This window comes from Zalophus californianus, chromosome 13 (assembly GCF_009762305.2).
Source record: "Zalophus californianus isolate mZalCal1 chromosome 13, mZalCal1.pri.v2, whole genome shotgun sequence".
NCBI lineage: Eukaryota > Metazoa > Chordata > Mammalia > Carnivora > Otariidae > Zalophus > Zalophus californianus.
Window position 1 is genome coordinate 13,498,477 of NC_045607.1, and position 6,403 is coordinate 13,504,879.

Genomic DNA, 6,403 nt, shown 5'->3' on the forward strand with positions numbered 1-6,403 from the left:
ACAAACAAAAAAGAAATAGTGTCCCAGGTAAACTACAGTTTCAAAGAGCTTTTCTTAGCAGCATTCTCAGTTGAGGTATTTGTTTCTGGGCTGGCTTGGATCTCGGCTACCTTCACCTAGTTATTATTTGAAGTGTAGGAGTTTTTGGTAGATAATGTCAACCTAAGACTCTCACAAATTATCTTGAGGATAGAAAAAAGGGGAAAAAAAATACCAAAAGCCTCCTGCTCTCCTCCCAATGACGTTCTCCGTGGAAGGAATGTTATTATGCTGCTGATCATATTCTTTTCCCTTTATAGGGTCCCGCAGCTTTGCAGAATACTGTCATATTCTCACTTGCTCTTCCAAAACCTATGACCTACAGGAAAGAGGGCAGGCCTGAAGGTCTGGGAGAGCTGGATGGAATCCCTGCTCTGCTGCTCAGTGGCTCTGAACTGCCAATTAATCATGTGTTAAAGGAGGGGTACAACAACATTTACCCTTTGCTTTTAATGTTGGGATTGTGATTACAAATGGTAAGTGCTCATGAAATCTGGTGAGTGATGCTGTGAAGTTTGCAGGGGAGGAATTATGAGCCCTGATTTACAAGTGAGGAAAATGAAATACATCAATGAGGACAAGAGTTGTCCAAGGTCACGGAGATGGAGTGGGATCTTCAAAATCCAAATCCAGATCCAAATCCATTGTTTTTTTCTATCACCTCAATCTACTGAATAACAGAATTTTCTCAGCTTTTAATAATAATAACAGCATTGTTGGTGAAGCTAGCTTTCATTTATTTAACATTTAAGATGTGTCAGACACTAGACTAAGTAGTTTATATGAATGAACCCATTTTACAGATGGAGCTGGCATTCAACAAGGTGAAGGAACTTGCCCAAAGACAAACACAAGGGCAGAATCTGCCTGGGTCTTAAAAGAAAACTTGGTTCTTTCTGACTCCAAAACCTATTCTCTTATCCCCCAAATTATAACTTTCTCAATAAATAAAATACCCTTGGAATGTGTTGCTAAGTGTCTAAGTTCAAAGGTATAATGCAAATGTTTTCATCTTATTAGGCAAGCTCTGTGTGTAGTCAGCTAAAGATTTAGCTGGCTTTGGGATCATCTACATGTCCTGATAAGGTCTTTTCTGCATTATAGGAATTGCTGGCCTATCAGGTTAATACTGTCCTAGGAATCTGGAATTGAAAGTTCTCAGCTTGATTAGGATCTCACATAAACTATGAGGTGGCAAGCCACTTCATCTCTCTGGGCCTCCTTTTTCTCCTATTTAAAATAAGGGTAAAATCAAACCTAGAATATCTTCTTGGGCCAGAAAGCAAAGAAGTGCTGAAAGTTACTGGAGACCCATCACAGCACACAGGAGCTGGCTCAAAGCAGTTCCCACTGGTCAGATCTGGGACAATTTTAACATCAAAATGAATAATGGTGATAAAGGATTGCTACACATTAAATAAAAAAGTAATCATGAGTGCATTACGACACTCTAATTAAAAAAAAAAAGGAAAGACAAAAGAAGCTCTCTCCTTGTGAATGGAGAGAGCTCTACAATATCGAAGATCTAGTAAGTGTAAAAGAAATTAGAAAATCATCATTTTGCAATCACCATATCAATAATCAATTCAGGTAAGATCATTCATGGATGTGAAAACCATTGGTGAAAAATTTTGGGGGAACAGAATAGTCACATAGTCTTAAAGTATCTCCCCAGAAATCACTTATTAATTACAAAAAGAAAATGTACCTTTACAATGAAGACCATCTGGTGGACACCACCATAATCAAGTTGTGTAAGAAAAACTCAGCTCAGTCCCGTGTGTCCCCTTTATGACTCACACAGAACACTTCACTTCTTACATTTCTGGTCACCAAATGTGGGGGGGGGTGGGTTTCACACCAGAAATTCTCTGTACCACCAGTTGGATATCCTACAATTTAACTCAATTCTAACACTATCTACCTGGAGATAGCATCAGATCCCACAGGTTAAGGGCTCACTCCACAAGACTGCTCCCACCCTACTTCAGATGCCAATCGCAAGTAGTTGGTCCCTAGGCTACCCACCATTTCTGTGCAATTTGGCTACAAATTGGAGGTCCCCATGACCCCATCCTCAGGTTCAAATAATTTGCTAGAGTTCTCGAAGAAATCAAGGAAACACTGACACTGACCAGTTTATGAAAGGCTACGATAAAGGACACAGATGAACAGCCAGATGGAGATACATAGGGTGAACTCTGGGAGGGTCCTGAGCACAGGAGCTTCTGTTGCTGTGGAGTTGGGGTACGTCATCCTCCATGTGTGGATGTGTTTGCCAACCTGGAAGCACACAGAACCCAATACTTTGGGGATTTTTATGGAGGCTTCATTACACAGGCATGATTGAACCTTAACTTCATCTTCAACCCCTCTCTCTTCTGGAGAGGATGAGAGGCAGGGCTGAAAGCTCCACGCTTCTAGTCACGGCTTTGTCTTTCAGGTAACCAGCCCTCACCAAAGAGCCATCCAGGAGCCCACCCAAAGTTGCATCATTAGAACAAAAGACACTCCTATCACCCCAGGAAATCACAAGAGTTTCAGGAGCTCTGCGTCAGGGCCTGGGGTGAAAGACAAAATATTCGAACAAAAAATGATGCTAGTGGTCCTATCACTTAGGAAATTACAAAGGGTTCAGGTGCTCTGTGCCAGGAACCAAGGGCAGAGACCTGTTATCTCACATGAGTGACCAAATTTAGCATCACCCACAGTGGCACACACTGACAACACGTAACTTCTGAGGTGATGTGCTAGAAAAAACATGGCATCATCTGAATAGCATTTTTGCCCAAAGATGTATAACCTGATCAAATAATGAGGAGACACTAGAGAAGCCCAAATTGTTGGATGTTTTATAAAACAACTGTCCTAGACTCCAAAAATGCCAATCACATGAAGGACCAAAAAAAAAAAAAAAAAAAAAAAAGTGGGGAAAATTGTTCCAGGTTAATGGAAACTAAAGAGACATGACAATTTTATTTTTATTACTTTTTAAAGATTTTATTTATTTATTTGACAGAGAGAGACACAGTGAGAGAGGGAACACAAGCAGGGGGAGTGAGAGAGGGTGAAGCAGGCTTCTCGCGGAGCAGGGAGCCCAATGAGGGGCTCGATCCCAGGACCCCGGGATCATGACCTGAGCCGAAGGCAGACGCTTACAGAATGAGCCACCCAGGCGCCCCAAGACATGATCATTGTAAATGTTTTCTATGCTTCTGGAAGAAAACTAAGAAGCTACAAAGGACATAATCAGGCCAACTGGAGAAATTCAAACAAGGACCATTCTTAGGTATTATTTTATCAATCTTATATTTATTGAGTGTGATGATGACATCACAATTATGTAGAGAAGTGTTTTTATTTTTAGGAGACACATGCTAAAGATTTCAAGCGTGAAGAGTTATCACATCAGCAACTTTTAAATGGTTCAGAGGATAAATGTGTGTGTGTGTGTGTGTACGTGCATGCATGCATACAGAGTTACAACAACTATGGCAAAATTAGTGGACCTATATGAGAGGTGTGTGGTGTTTATTGTACAGTTCATCCAACTTTTCTGTTTATCTGACTTTCTTTTTTTAAATTTTATTTTATTATGTTATGTTAGTCACCAGACGATATATCACTGGTTTTTGATATAGTGATCCACGATTCATTGTTTTTGTATAACACCCAGTGTTCCATGCAGTATGTGCCCTCCTTAATACCCATCACCGGGCTAATTCATCCCCCCACCTCCTCCCCCCTAAAACCCTGTTTGTTTCTCAGAGTCCATCGTCTCTCATGGTTCGTCTCTCGCTCCGATTCCCCCCCGCCTTCATTTTTCCCTTCCTTCTCCTAATGTCCTCCATGTTATTCCTTACGTTCCACAAACAAGTGAAACCGTATGATAATTGACTTCCTCTGCTTGACTTATTTCGCTTAGCATAATCTCCTCCAGGCCCATCCATGTTGATGTAAAAGTTGGGTATTCATCTTTTCTGAAGGTTGAGTAATATTCCATTGTATATATGAACCACATCTTCTTTATCCATTCATCTGTTGAAGGGCATCTCAGCTCTTTCCACAGTTTGGCTATTGCGGACATTGCTGCTATGAACACTGGGGTGCATATGGCCCTTCTTTTCACTACATCTGTGTCTTCAATGCCATCCCGATCAAAATTCCAATGGCATTTTTCAAAGTGCTGGAACAAACAATCTTAAAATTTGTATGGAATCAGAAGAGACCCCAAATCACCAAGGAAATGTTGAAAAAGAAAAACAAAGCTGGGGGCATCACGTTGCCAGATTTCAGCTATATTACAAAGCAGTGATCACCAAGACAGCATGATACTGGCACAAAAACAGACATGGAGACCAATGGAACAGAATAGAGAGCCCAGAAATGGACCCTCAACTCTATGGTCAAATAATCTTCGACAAAGCAGGAAAAAATATGCAATGGAAAAAAAGACAGTCTCTTCAATAAATGGTGCTGGGAAAATTGGACAGCTATATACAGAAGAATGAAACTCGACCATTCTCTAATACCATACACAAAGATAAACTCAAAATGGATGAAAGACCTCAATGTGAGACAGGAATCCATCAAAATCCTAGAGGAGAACACAGGCAGTAACCTCTTTGACATTGGCCACAGCAACTTCTTTCAAGATACATCTCCAAAGGCTAGTGAAACAAAAGCAAAAATGAACTTTTGGGACTTCATCAAGATAAAAAGCTTCTGCACAGCAAAGGAAACAGTCAACAAAACAGGGAGGCAACCCACAGAATGGGAGAAGATATTTGCAAATGACACTACAGATAAAGGGCTGGTATCCAAGATCTATAAAGAACTTCTCAAACTCAACACCCAAAAAACAAATAATCAAGTCAAAAAGTGGGCAGAAGACATGAACAGACACTTCTCCAAAGAAAACATACAAATGGCTACAGACACATGAAAAAATGTTCATCATCAGTAGCCATCAGGGAAATTCAAATCAAAACCACATTGAGATACCACCTTACACCAGTTAGAATGGCAAAAAATGGACAAGGCAAGAAACAACAAGTGTTGGAGAGGTTGTGGAGAAAGGGGAACCCTTTTACACTGTTGGTGGGAATGCAAGTTGGTACAGCCAGTTTAGAAAACAGCGTGGAGGTGCCTCAAAAAATTAAAAATAGAGCTACCCTATGACCCAGCAATTGCACTACTGGGTGTTTATCTGAATTTCTTAAAATATAAAGCTGAGGGGAAAATGGAGGCAAAATAATGACAGTCTCTAAAAAGCAATTTAATGAGGTAATATCAGTAATGAGTCTGGCACACAGTAGATGCTCAATAAAACACTAATATTTACCTAAGTTCAAATGACTAAATCTTTGCAAAGCAACACTTATTATTCATCCAACAAACATAACACTCAACAGCACTTTATATGTGCAAGGACTGTGCTAGCAGCTGGGGACAGAGGGAAGAAAAAGACACATTCTCTTCTGAGGAGGAGCTTAAAAGACAGTGGAGGAAGACATAAGAACAGGTGACTACAACACAGATCAATGCCACAGAGGAAAAGTGAGGCTTGGTAAAAGAGGACTGATGGCTTCAGGTTAAGACCAAGTACTTGGTACTAGCTGTCGACTTCCTGGTTGCAGTGGTACAGTAGCCAACAGGTTGCAACTGAATTTCTGGGTGCACCAACCATCCTCCAGATGGGCCAGCTTACCTAAGTACTGAGCTCCTGGCCATAGAATGTCCAGACCGACACTGGGATGAACTTCTGTCTGGGATGTGAGAATCGGAATTCTCAAGATGAATGCCCTGCCCAGGCTCTAGTCACACTGGCCTTCCTTTGGTTTCTCCAGGTAACCCTGGTCCACCTTCCACAGCTCCCACCAATCTGTCTCCCCCGTCCCTCAGATCCCTTCCTCAGAGGCCTTTCCTGAACATTCCCAAGGCTCCTGCTGCACTCTGGGTTTCTTTCCTTCAAAGCTCTGCTTCAGCCATAAAGAATTCATTTTTGCAAAATTATCTGGTCTGTGTCCAATGTCATCATTAAACTATAAACTCCAAGAGGACAGAAACTGCTTCTCTCACATTCACACTGGTCTCCCCAGCACGTGCATGGTGCCCTGCATGCACAGGGATGAAATAAACATTGCTGAATGAATGAAGAGTCCAGGAAATCTCTGAGGCTTCTCAGAGAAGTGAATGGGAAGGGAACACACATTTTTTAAAATTGTCTAATAAGTGCCAGGCTCTGTGCCAGGTAGTCCACATCCATCATCTCATTGATTCCTCAGAGACACTCTGAGATGTGGGTATCACTGGCCCCATTTTACAAATGAAGAGATAAGGGACGGTATACATCTGGCTAACA